This window comes from Balaenoptera acutorostrata, chromosome 5 (assembly GCF_949987535.1).
Source record: "Balaenoptera acutorostrata chromosome 5, mBalAcu1.1, whole genome shotgun sequence".
NCBI lineage: Eukaryota > Metazoa > Chordata > Mammalia > Artiodactyla > Balaenopteridae > Balaenoptera > Balaenoptera acutorostrata.
Genome location: NC_080068.1, coordinates 141,029,284 through 141,042,456, shown reverse-complemented (window position 1 = coordinate 141,042,456; position 13,173 = coordinate 141,029,284).

Here is a 13,173-nt window from a genome sequence, read left to right as displayed (position 1 = left end):
CCCCAGGAGAGGGTGCAGGGGTGCAGAGGGGGCCAGCAGGGTTAGGGAAGGCAAGCCTTCTCTCTAGGGCAGTGGGGACCCCTGGAGGAGGAGAAGGGGCAGCACAGCAAGGTCAGCTGTTTTGAGACAGCTCGCTCTGGCTACATGAGGGCCTGGATTGGCCAGAAGGGGGTGTGCAAAAAGTAGGGGACCTGGCGGGGGATTCTGCAGAGATCCAGGTGCAAGGTGATGCCTTGGCCCCAAGTTGTTTGCAGGTAAGCGACAGAAAGCCCCACTCCAACTGGCTTCAGCAAAAGAGGGCTTATCGGTGCACCTTCCCGGAAGGTGCAAGGTGATCTAACGTCAGGTATGGCCTGATCCAGGAACTAGCAGTGTCCTCCGGTCCATCTGGGCTGTGCTCCCTGTGGCGCTGGTTTCATTCTCAGGCTCTAGGGGTTGCAGGATGGCTGCCAGCAGAACCAGACTCACATCCTCTAAGGGGCCTCTTCCCCTGCAGTCCCAGCAAAAGTCTCAGCGTGTCTTATGATGGTTCTCACATCCATCCCTGACCCAACCATGAAGGCAGCAGAGTCAGGAACAGCTGCCTGCAGTCTAGCTCTGATCACCCCCTGCTGGGCTCAGCATTTTCCAGCCAGATGACAGTCCCAGGTGGCAGGAAGGTAAGTCTCAGAGACTGAGCTGAAAGAAGCTACACAGTGACTGAGACCAGCAGATCTGGGCATTCCCTTCACAGAGGTGGACACTCTGCTTGCACACCTCTAGTGACGGGGAGCTCACTACCCATCAAGGCAATCCTTCCCATTGTTAGAATGCTCTTCCTTCGATTGAGCTAAATGCTGCTCCTGTAATTCCCACCTCTGGACTTTGCTGGACCCCAGGAGACTGTGGAGAAAACATCAGTTCCCTTATCTACAAAAGAAGGCTGCAGGGACTTCCCTGGTGGTCCGGGGGTAAAGAGTCCGCCTTCCAATGCAGAGGTTGTGGGTTCGATCCCTGGTGGGGGAACTGAGATCCCACATGCCATGGGGTAACTAAACCCATTCACCACAACTACTGAGCTCACACGCTTCAGTGAAGATCCCGTGTGCTGCAACTAAGACCCGACGCAGCCAAAAAACAAAAATAATAGTAAAGAAAATTTAAAATAATAATAAAGAAAAAAAAGAAGGCTGCAAACATCAGAGGCTGGTCATCATGTTTCTTCTCTATTAGTTCCCTTGTGACCTTGGGCCTCAGTTTTCTATCTATCTAGAGAATGAAAAGAAGGAAACTTCCTCCTGGGGTTCCTAAGGACCAACAGAGGCAGTAGGTAGGGCTGTAAGATGGCCCCCAAGGTTCCTGCCCCCCGGTGTACACACCCTTCATATGCCCCTTGAGTATGGGTGGGCCTGACCTAATCAGGTGAGCCCTTAAAAGGGCCTGGGCCCTTCCTGAAGGCAGAGGCTCAAAGTGTAGAGAGATTGGAAGTGTGAGGGACCCATGGAGGGGGCCACAAGGCAAGGACCTGGGGTGACCTCTAGGAGCTGTGTGGTCCCCAGCTGACAGCCCGCAAGACAGTGGGGACCTCAGTCCTACAACCACAAGGAAATGAATTCTGCCAACAGCCTGAAGGGCCTGAAGATGTCTTCCCCGCTGAGCCTCTAGTCGGGGGTGCGGGCAGCCAACACTGTGTGAGACCCTGAGAGAGGACCAGCTAAGTCGTGCCGGAGTCTTGCCCCACAGATACCATGAGACAATACACGTGCGTTGTTTCCAGCCACTAGGTTTGTGGCGATTTGTTTTGTGGCACAGAAAATGAATACAGGAGGCGAGGGCTGAGTGTGTCGTTAACTCTGAGGGGACAGAGGGAGCAAGTCAAGGGAAGCAGCTGGAGGGGTGGGGGGACAACAGCCTGGAAGAGGGGAGGCAGACCTTGGGGCCAAGTCCCAGCCCCGGAGACAGCCGCTCCTGGGCCCCGCCTGCTGGCCCAGCTCTGCCCTTTCTCGGGGAGTTTCTTTAAGTACCACAAGGCGGGCACTAGTTACACCCACCTCACGGGAGCAGAAAACCAAGCTAGGAGAGGTTGAGTGGCTTTCCCAAGACCCCGAAGCCGTTAGGCAATGGACCCAGGGTTAGAAAATAGTTGGATCTGACCCCAAAGTTCATGCTCTTACCCCAGCACCACACTTCTGTTCCACGTCCATTTTATAGAAGGGAAAACTGAGGCCCAAGAAGGGGAGGTGGGTTGCAGAGATGCCAGGCTAATTGTTAACCAAAGGTCACATGACTGAGCCTCTACTACGTAACAGCACAAAGCATCTGTGTCTGGTCCTCACCACATCCTCCCATTGACATGCCCGTTTCACAGATGAAAAGAGCAGGGCACAGTGGTTCAATAACTTGCCCAAGGTCACACAGAGAGCAAGGGAGCTGCAGAATCGGGGTTGGAACCCAGGCAACGTGCCTCTCCTACAAAGGCTGGTTTGGAACCAGCAGACCTGAATGAGGGCCAGGCAAGGAAAGCTGAAAGGAAGGAGCGGGCAGACGTCTTAAAGGGGTCCCGGCTTATTGCAATGATGAAATCAGAGCCTCCCGGCCAGCAGGGCTTGGTCCTTTTCCCTTCTTTTAAGACAACAATTCTCAGCTTTGACTGTCTGCAGCCCAAGCCCTTCTTGGAAATCACCCTGCCCCACCTCAATGCTGACAGGAGTTGGACGTGACCCTCCCCTGGACCAGAGCGGCCCACCCCACTCCTGGAAGGGTACATCCTGTCCAGCAAGGCGGCCCTCCCTGGACAGCCGACTCACCCCCCAGCCAATGGAGCAGCTGTCCTGGAGGCTGCTGGGCCTCTGTCCACCCTCTGAGGAGCCGCCAGCCTTTCTTTCAGCCCCTGAGGCCCTCCTCCATCCTCGCCGGAGCTGGGGGGGCAAGCTGATGCCCAGAAACAGTCACTCTGGCCATCCAGGGCGTCAGGATGGACAGGCTTGTTGGGAGCGATGGGCAGGGATCTGGCGCCCCTTTCCCCTCGCCCCTGGGCCACACTGCTCTTCGGGACCCCTGAGCTGTGTCCACACGGTCCCAGCGGGCTGCTAGACTGAAGGTGAGCCAGAGAGGAAGCACTTCAGAACTGAGGGCGAGGAGGCCGCCTGCTGGCCCGCTGGGACTCCGCTCCGAGCTTTCCTGCCGCTAATGGGACACAGGTGCTCCCTAGGCCCCCGCCCCATCAACGGTCCTAATGTCAAACCCGTTCCCACCATGCTCTGTGCCCAGGTGTGGTTTAACCCCCAGGGGGGGGGGTCCCTGTGCAGAAACTCTTATCATCCCCATGTTTCAGGCCTAGGGAGGTGAAGTGACTCACCCAGGGCCACACAGCCAGGCACGGCAGACCTGTGTGCTGACCGGCGGGCCACACAGCTGGGCCCTGGTTTGTGGGGTGGGCAGTTGGAGACTGAGGTCACACAGTCACAAAGATGACCTGCTCCGGGCCAGAGGGAGTCCCACAAGAGTCTAGAGTCCCCAGTGAGCGTCCTCCTGATGGGCTTGCACCCCCTCAGGGATGGGAGCCCCTCCCACACACCCTCCAGGACAGCCCGCCCCCCTTTGTTCCTTGACCTGGCAGAACCTCACACCCATGTTTCTCCTGCCAGGCCGGGCTCCCCGCAGCTACCTCAGCCTCTCAGCCTGGACCCAGGGCAGACCTCCCAGCACCCACCCTGTGACAGTATAAGCTCTGGAGGCAGATCCTGGAGCTTTTTGAGAACCACTTCCCATTTTCCCAATCAATTGGAGCCTGGTTTCCTGTCCTCCGTCAGGAAACTCAGGTGGGTCTGAACCCAGTGCCATTCAAGCGTGAGCCCTGATGGGCTGAGCTTGTCAGCATATCCCATCCCCCTTCCATGGTGATTGGTTCAGGGGTGGGTCCTTTACCCAACGAGAGCCAATCCACATAAGGTACCATTCGCTGACACTGTTAGGAAGAAACATTTCCTTCTGCCCAGACACTTTCCCTCAGCGTGGGAGCCAGGAAAAGTGGGACTGACAGCCATCTGATGACCTTGAGGGGACAGTCTGCCTTGAAATGGAGCTAACTGAGGAGTGGAACTGAGAAAAGGAGAGAAAGCAAGCTGGTCTTGAGCCTGGATCATGCCATGCCTGAAGCTGTTGTTTCTAAGCCATCAGTCGATTGAGCCAGTAAATCCTCTGTAATGTTGAAGCCAGCTTGATTTGAGTTTCCTGCAGTTACCTGCGACTTAGATTGTTGTACAGGGGCTGTGCCCAGCCAGACCCTGACAATAAACATAGATTCAAGAGGAGAGCTCAGACAAGTGGTGGGGGTTATGCACCTGCCACTTACAGAGCACCTGCCATTGCTGGGCACTGTCTCTTTTATGCCCCCATGACAAGGTTCCCTCTGTGCAGGTGAGGACCTGAGACCAAGGGATCACCGAGTCTCACCCAAGGCTAGGATTTGAACTTGGGTCTGTCTGACTCCAGAGCCCATGCCCTTCTCTGCCCCTAGGCAGTCCCCAGGCACTGCATGTGTGCTGGAGCCCAGATCCTGGCCACACTGGACATCCAGAACCAGGGAGGCCATGGGGCTCCCCACCCTGTGGACCCCACCGTGCGCAGCCAGCCTGCCAAGTCCACTGGCACTCTCTGGACTGCACATGTCAGGGGAGCATCGCTAGTTGGCTCTGAGCATCCCTGCAGGAGGCGTGGGCATGGCCTACGCCTGGCACTTTGGGAGGCAGCGCATGGTATAGCCATGAGCCAGCTCCAGGATGCAGGGGGCTCCAAGCTCAAGTTCTAGGCTCTGCCAGGCCCTGCTGTGTGACCGTGTCAGTGTTCTTTCACCTCTCTGACCCTCGGTTTCCTCCTCCTTAAAATGGGCACACTGGGCTTCCCTGGTGGTGCAGTGGTTAAGAATCCGCCTGCCAACGCAGGGGACACGGGTTCGAGCCCTGGTCCGGGAAGATCCCACATGCCGCGGAGCAACGAAGCCCGTGCGCCACAACTACTGAGCCTGCGCTCTAGAGCCCACGAGCCACAACTACTGAGCCTGCGCGCCACAACTACTGAAGCCCGCGCGCCTAGAGCCGGTGCTCCACAACAAGAGAAGCCACCGCAATGAGAAGCCTGCAAACCGCAACGAAGAGTAGCCCCCGCTCGCCACAACTAGAGAAAGCCCGCGTGCAGCAACGAAGACCCAACGCAGCCAAAAATAAAAATAAGTAAATTTATTAAAAAAAAAAAAAAGGGCACACTTGGCTCTCACCGTCCTGTGCACTACATCGCTCTCGGCTGCCGCCAGGTAACCAGCTGACAGGAGGCAAAGAACCAGGGCCGCCGTCCCCCCCTCTCAGCCTAGGTACTGCCTCCTCTAAGTACCTCAGGACTAAATGTACCCCACAACTCCCAGCCCTGTGGATGACGGTTTCCAGCCTAAACACACGCCCCTCACCCACCCATCATCTCTTGGATTCTCATCCACTCCCCTGGCCCGAGCCCACCCCTCCCCTCTCTCCCAAACCCCGGACGTCAGTCCCCAGCCCCACCGAGTGACAATGTGACAGCACATCTGGTGACCTGTCCCCAGGACTCCTCACCGCAGGGAATTCCTCCTCCAGCCCTCCTTGGTCCCGGCTCTTATATCACCAGAAGCTGCTCCACCTCCGAAATCTCAGTTTCTAACCATCCCCCTTGGTTTTATTTTATCTATTTATTCTGGCTGTGCCACGTGGCTTGTGGGATCTTAGTTCCCCGACCAGGGATTGAACCTGGGCCACGGCAGTGAGTCACGGCTGAGTCCTAACCAGTGGACTGCCATAGAATTTCCCCCCCTTGGTTTTAAAACAATATAACAACTTCATCGGGATATAACTCACATGCCATACAATTCACCCTTTTATAGAGTACGATTCAGTGGTCTTTCAATATATTCACAAGTATGTACGACCATCCCTACAATTAATTTTAGAACATTTCCATCACCCTAAAAAGAAACCCTGTACCCGTCAGCTGTCGCTCTCCATTTCCCCTTCACCCAGCCCCTGGTAACTGCTAATCTATTTTCTGTATCTATGGATTTGCCTATTCTGGACATTTCATATAAAGGGAATCATACAACACGTGGTCCTGTTGTGACTGGCTTCTTTCACTGAGCATCACGTTTTCAAGGTTCAACCATGTTGTCGCATGTATCAGTACTTCATTCCTTTTTATGACTAAGTAATGTTCCATGGTGTGGATATACCACATATTACATGTCCATTTGTAATCCATTGTTATCCATTAATGGATGTTTGGCTTGTTTCCATTATGGAAAACACTGTGAACATTCATATGTAAATTTGCGTGGCCATAAGTTTACAATTCTCTTGGGTACATACCTAGGAGTGGAATTTCTGAGTCATATGGTAATTCTATGTTTAACCATTTGAGGAACTGTTTTCCAGAGTGACTGCACCATTTCACGTTCCCATCGGCAGTGAGGCTCTGATTTCTCCACATCCTTGCCAATACCTTTTATTTTCTGTCTTTTAAAAAATTAGTGTAGTTATCCTACTATATATGAGGTGGTATCCCATTGTGGTTTGGATTTGCATTTCTGAGCATCTTTTCATGTGCTTATTGGCCATTTGAATATTTTCTTTGGAGAAATGTCTATTCAGATTATTTGCCCATCTTTAAACTGGGTTACATGCCTTTTTGTTATTGAGTTATAAGAGTTCTTTATACATTCTGGATAAAATCCCTTTATGAAATATATAATTTGCAAATATTTTCTCCCATTCTGTGAGTTGTCTTTTCACTGGTATCCTTTGAAGCACAAGAGTTTAATTTTAACATGGAGTCCAATTTGTCTATTTTCTCTTTTGTTGCTTGTGCTTTTGGTGACATATCTAAGAAGCCTCTGCCTAACCCTGACATATCTAAGAAGCCTTTGTAACCCAAGGTCACAAAGATTTATTCCTGCATTTTCTTCTAAGAGTTTTATAGCTTTGGCTCTTCCATTTAGGACTATGATCCATTTTGAGTTAATTTCTCTATATGGGGTGAAGTAGGGACCCAACTTCATTCATTTGCATGTGGGATGCCGTGGTCCCAGCACCATTTGTTTAAAAGGCTATACTCTCCCCACTGAGTGGTCTTGACACCCTCTCCCCTTCCCCACTCTGATTTACAGCACTTTGTCCATCGCCTATCCTGCTCACGTGCCCCTCTGCAACAGTTCTGAGTCCCAGACCCCCTGGAGACGACCAGGCCTGACCTTTCCCATTTTCTGGAGTCAGCCATCGTCCTGGGGATTTTCCTCTCCCTTCCTTGGGCGGCTCTGATCTTAGTGTCCACTCCTCAAGAAGTCCTCGCAAAGCCTATTCTCTCCTCTTCGCTCTCTGTCTCTGTCTCTCTTTGTCTCTCTACCTCTGTCTCTCTCTATCTCTCTGTCTCTGTCTCTCGCACAGATTTTCTCCTGGGATATTTGAGGGCGAGGTGCAGACGTGACATCCCTTTACCTTCAATTCCTCGGCGTGCGTGTCCTAAGCACAGGGGCACCCCCTGCATATCCACAACACAGTGAGCAAAGGCTCAGGTCTGCTTCTGGGGAACCCGACCAAAGGCGGGGTGAGGTGAGAGGGCAGACCGTCTGAGTGTCCAGCCTGACGTGAGGCTGGGAACCCAGCCCGGGAAGCGGCAGTGCTGACATCTGAAACCAGGAAGAATCCACAGCATTTCTGCAGCGCCCTGGGGACACTGGCTCATTAGCGACTCTGCCCTCGAGGCTTGCAGCTTACGGGGGGGCGGGGGGTGGGGGGGGTGGTGGGTGGGGGTGGGACAGAGGTGCTGACCCCGGCGCTGGGACCCAGGCAGCCTCTTCGCCCTCCCGGTGGCAGGCTCGTGTCGCTGTCTGCAGCGTGTCTCCCCACCAGCTGGGCAGACGGGCAGGGACACTGCCCCGCCCCACCGCACACACCTGCCTTCCCACCTGGCGACACTCGGCCTGTGAGCTGCCAGGTGGCTGTGGGTTGTAAGTGTGTCCGGCGAGGGAGTCGAGGTGCAGAGAGACGGAGCTGCTGCTCACAGCGCGGGGGCTCCAGCTGCTTCCCAGGATCCAGATTCTGGGCCGAGTGCCCATGGCCAGGGCCGTGCTGCCCGGGTCTGGGCGCAGCTCCTGCCCCCCAGGCCCAGCCAGAGGGCACTGATGGTGGTGTGGACGGCCCCACCGGGCAGCATTCAGCATAGCCGGAATGTCCCACTCCCTGGAGGAGGCTGAAGGAGGCTCTCTGTGGCCAGAGCGTGGGCAGGGATGGAGAGGTGGGCTCTGGCCGAAGATTCCAGGCAGGGCTCCTGGGGGGGGAGGGGCGGGAGGGTGAGGTGACGTGTGTCCTTGCAGGGTGGCGTTGGCCGCTGTGTGGCCAGGAGGGGCGAGGCAGGGCTGAGCGAGGATGGTGCCCATCCGGGCCGCGTCCCAGTGGTGCCCAGCATTGGGCTCGGCGCTTTGAGCTGTAGACACGATGCCCCTTTAACCTCAGCACCCTGTGTGGTTACGGTCCGTGCAAAGCCTGCCAGGCTGTTCCCATCCGGCGCGCGGCCGGGGGCCCCTATAATTTCCCTGCGGGATGGGCCGGGAGCTCCAGCCTCATGGCCCGAGGTTCCCTGTCCCCTGTGAGGCCCCAGCGCTAGGCCAGCTCCAGTCACCCCCCAGCCCTCCCTGACTTTGTGCAGACACAGCACTTGGGCTCCTGCTCTGGCCCAGCCGTCCTGGGTGACCTCACCTCCGAGGCATGCCCCCTGCCCGCACCCCTTCCCCCTCCCCCGGTCCGGGCCTGGCGCTCCAGTGCGTGGATTGGGCTGCAGGGCCTCCTCAGGGTGGAGCTCAGGCCCCTCGTCTCCATCTCCTGGGGCCCTGCAGCCCCCACTTCTCTGCCTCCCCGCTTGGCCAGGCTCCCTGCAGTGACATATCTGTCTGGAGATGGATGGTGGTGACGTTGGCACAACATTATGAATTACTTAATGCTGCTGAACTGTACACCTAAAAATGATCTAAAAGGTGAGCTTTGTGTTATATCTATTTTACCAAAATTGAAAAGACCCAACCCTCGTTTACTGGCAATAAAGGGCCTCACGCTGTGATGGAGTCAGCCCCCGCCATCCCATGTCTGTCGCCTCTGCGCCACCTGGAGAGATTTTGGCTGGCAGTGGTCACCCCCAGGCCTCTGCCCACACTGCTTTCCCTCCAAGTGGAGCGCCCGCTTCGTCTGGGAGCGCCCTCTGTGTCCTGAACCTGTGCAGGGTGCCTTTGGGGGATGGGGACACCTGGACAGACAGATGAACAGGGACGGATTCTCATACAGGCGAAACGCTGCTCACAGCAGGCTCGTAGGAGTGTATCCCGAGGAGATGAACAGTTAAGGCTTTGCACAGATTCTGAGCTGTGATGCTTCCCACGGCGCTATTTATGACACTGCAAACCAGGCGTGACTTAACGCCACGTGGCAGGGGGTCCGAGGGATGGTGTACCATGGGGCACGGCAGTGGCAGGCAGGCTTCCGCTCAGAGCAAGTGGAAAGTGTCACGTTACCCCCCACGGTGACAAAAGAGGTCACACCCCAGAGGGGCCCTATGATGCCATTTTGGTAAAACTTAGACAGGACGTATGCCTATACATCTTTCTATCAAAATCTGGAAGGAAGTTCTCTAACATGTGCACCATGGTGGAGGGACCCTGCTCTGCTATACAGCGGGTTCTCATTAGTTACGTGCTTTATACATATTAGTTAGTCAATCCCAATTCCCCAATTTACCCCCCAATACCCCACACCCCCGCTTTCCCCCCTTGGTGTCCGTACGTTTGTTCTCTCCATCTGTGTCTCTATTTCTGCCTTGCAAACCAGTTCATCTGTACCATTTTTCTAGGTTCCACAGATATGCGTGAATATACGATATTTATTTTTCTCTTTCTGACATACTGCCTTTCTCCCCATTGATGCGTATGGTGGGTATAACTTTTAATAGTTGTTTTATAGAGATGTGTGTGTGCGCGCGTGTGTGCACGTGCATATGTATGTGCAATGTGTGTGCGTGCACGTGTGTGTAGTGTGTGTGTGTGTTGATGTGGTGTGTGTATTGCTTTGGGTGTGCAGGTGCCCACCTACATGTGCTCACGTGTGCATATGTGTGTGCGTGTGCAGGGCGTGTGTGCTGGGTGCAGCGTGTGTGGGCACGCTCTGCCTGGGTGTGTGTCGGCGTCTACACTCTAGCCAGTGTCCCGCCCAGCAGACAGTCCTGGTCCCCGAGGTGCATTCCCGGGGCCAGGAAGAGAGTTCTTCCCAGACTTCCTCTCCTGGGACTCATTCCAGAGGGGAGGAGGAGAAGCGGGGAGGCCCATGGCCTCCAGCGGGGTCTGGGTGGGGGCCAGGATGCTGAGAGCGCAGTGCTGGTCAGTTTCCCGGGGACAAAAAACTTGCTTTTCCCTTTGTTACCACGGACCAGAAGAGCAGAGCTTGGCAGGGTACTCCCGGGGTGTACAAGTGGGGAAACCGAGGCCCAGGGAGGGCATGAACTGCGCCCAAATCAGAGAGCGAGTGAGCGGCACAGGGGACACAAGGACTCATGGCTCAGAGCCCTGCAGCTCCTGCCCTTTCAGCCACCACCCCCAAGGGGTCCCTCCCCCTCAGGCTGCACGGGAACAAAATAGACATGAGCCCTGCCCTCGAGGAGACAGGTCCAGGAACATGTATTGAGCACCGCTGCGTACACCGCCGGGACAGGCCAAGGGACAAGTTTCCAGTCTGCATTTGGCCAGAGTCTGCATTGGAAATTGTCCTGGAGACCACGTGCCCTGTCCAAGCCGCAGCCCTGCCACTCCCCAGCTCTCAGCCGCGAGCGACGATCCAGCTGTCTGAGATGCTGTATCCTCACCTGTGAAGCGGGGGTGACCACGCTGACCTGCCCCAGTGGGGCCAAGGGTGACCTCCCCAAAGCGCTGCCCAGACAGGGCTCAGTAAACAGGCTCACGGCCTTCCAGCTGCCGCTCCCCGACACCCCGCATCACCCCCGCCATGTCCCCATCCTCTCGGGCCACGGGCCCCCCGCTCTGTGCCTGCACACCGGGGAAATGCCTGTGTGATGCTGTCACCTGGGCACGCCGACACAGCCACTCGCTCAGGCAGCGTCCAGCCCTCTGCCATGCGCGGGAGGGCCGGGGGGTGGAGGGGACGGGCATGTCTGCGCACCCGGGAGGGTCTGGCCCTCTGTTATCCGTCCTTCTCCACTGTCTCTCTGTTTCTGTCTCCCTCTCAAGTTGAGAAAAGTAATTTATTATTATGCAACTCATTTCTGATAGTATTGTGATTCCTACTGGTGCTTTTAATAATAAAATATTATTGTGGATCATTTAGAAAGTAACAAAGAATAGGCAGACCATTTTTTAAAGTGATTTTAAAAATTTATTTATTGATATATATACATATATATGTTTGGCTGCGTTGAGTCTTCATTGCTACGTGCGGGCTTTCTCTAGTTGCGGCGAGCGGGGGCTACTCTTCGTTGCGGTGCACGGGCTTCTCATTGCAGTGGTTTCTCTGCTTGCTGAGCAGGGGCTCTAGGTGCAAGGGCTTCAGTAGTTGTGGCTCGTGGGCTCTAGAGTGCAGGCTCAGCAGTTGTGGTACACGGGCTTAGTAGTTGTGGCACATGAGCTTAGTTGCTCCACGGCATGTGGGATCCCGCCGGACCAGGGATGGAACCCGTGTCCTCTGCATTGGCAGGCGGATTCTTAACCACTGCACCACCAGAGCAGACAGTTTTTAAAGCCACCCCCTCATAGTAGGTTGGATGGTGGCCCTGAAAAAGATATATCCAAGTCTTAACCCCGGTAGGAATAAATTGAGTTTGGGATTGACAAACACACAATACTATATATAAAGTAGATAACTAACAAGGACCTACTGTATAGCACAGGGAACTCTGCTCAATATTCTGTAATAACCTAAATGGGAAAGGAATTTGAAAAAGAATAGATACATATTCAGATAACTGAATCACTTTGCTGTACACCTGAAACTAACACAACATTGTTATTCAACTCTACTCCAATATAAAATAAAAATTAAAAAAAAAAAAAACCAACAGACCCTGTGATTGTGAACTTCCTTATTTGGAGATAGGGTCAGGACTTCCCTGGCGGTCCAGTGGTTAAGACTCTGCACTTCCAATGCAGGGGGCGCGGGTTTGATCCCTGGTTGGGGAACTAAGATCCTGCATGCCATTTGATGGGGCGAAAAAATAAGTCAAAAAGAAAAAAAAGGAAATAGTGTCTTTACAGATGTAACTGAGCTAAGGGTCTTGAGATGAGCTCACCCTGGGTTATCTGGGAGGGCCCTAAATGCAGTGACGAGTGTCTTTGTAAGAAACACACACAGAGGAGGAGGGGGAGATGTCCACACCGAGGGAGGCAGAGATTGGAGTGACGGGGCCCCAACCCAGGAACACCTGGAGCCCCCGAGAGCCTCTGGAGGGAGCCCGGCCCTGTAGACTCCTTTATTCGGACTTCTGGCCTCTGGGGCAGTAAGAGAATCAATTTCTATCTTTTTAAGTCACCACATTTATGGTACTTTGTTATGGCAGGTCCAGGAAATGAATACTGACTCCGACCCCAGCAGTCAGGGTGGGTCCTGGTTGACAGGTGGGGTGCTGTCCTCTGGCCTTGAGTCTTGGGGCGTGTATGTGTGCGTGAGTTTGTTATGTAGTTTAGATCTTACTGACAGACTTTGTAGTATCTTCATTTTAAAAAACAGGGTTTCATGAAAAATTTCTCATTTTATCCAGTAATTTTCACAGAATGTACTTTTTTTCTGACGACCAAAAGTATATTACAAAATACGTGTGTATTTCATAAAATTTGGAAGGTACAGAAATATACACATAAGGAATAAACATTATACTTTACGATGGCAACCAGAGATAATCATGTTTGTGCTCTTCTGCGAGGCGTGCACCTCGGTCAAAATCTTGTCAGGACATGTAAAATAGTGCGGCCACTCTGGAAAATAATCTGGCAGTTTCTTAAAAAAAAAGAAACCTAAACTAAACATATACGTAGGACTCAGCTATCGCATTCCTGGGTGTTCATCCCAGAGAAATGAAGACTCGTGTTCACACAAAACCTGCACGTAATCCTTCAGAGCCGCTTTCTGG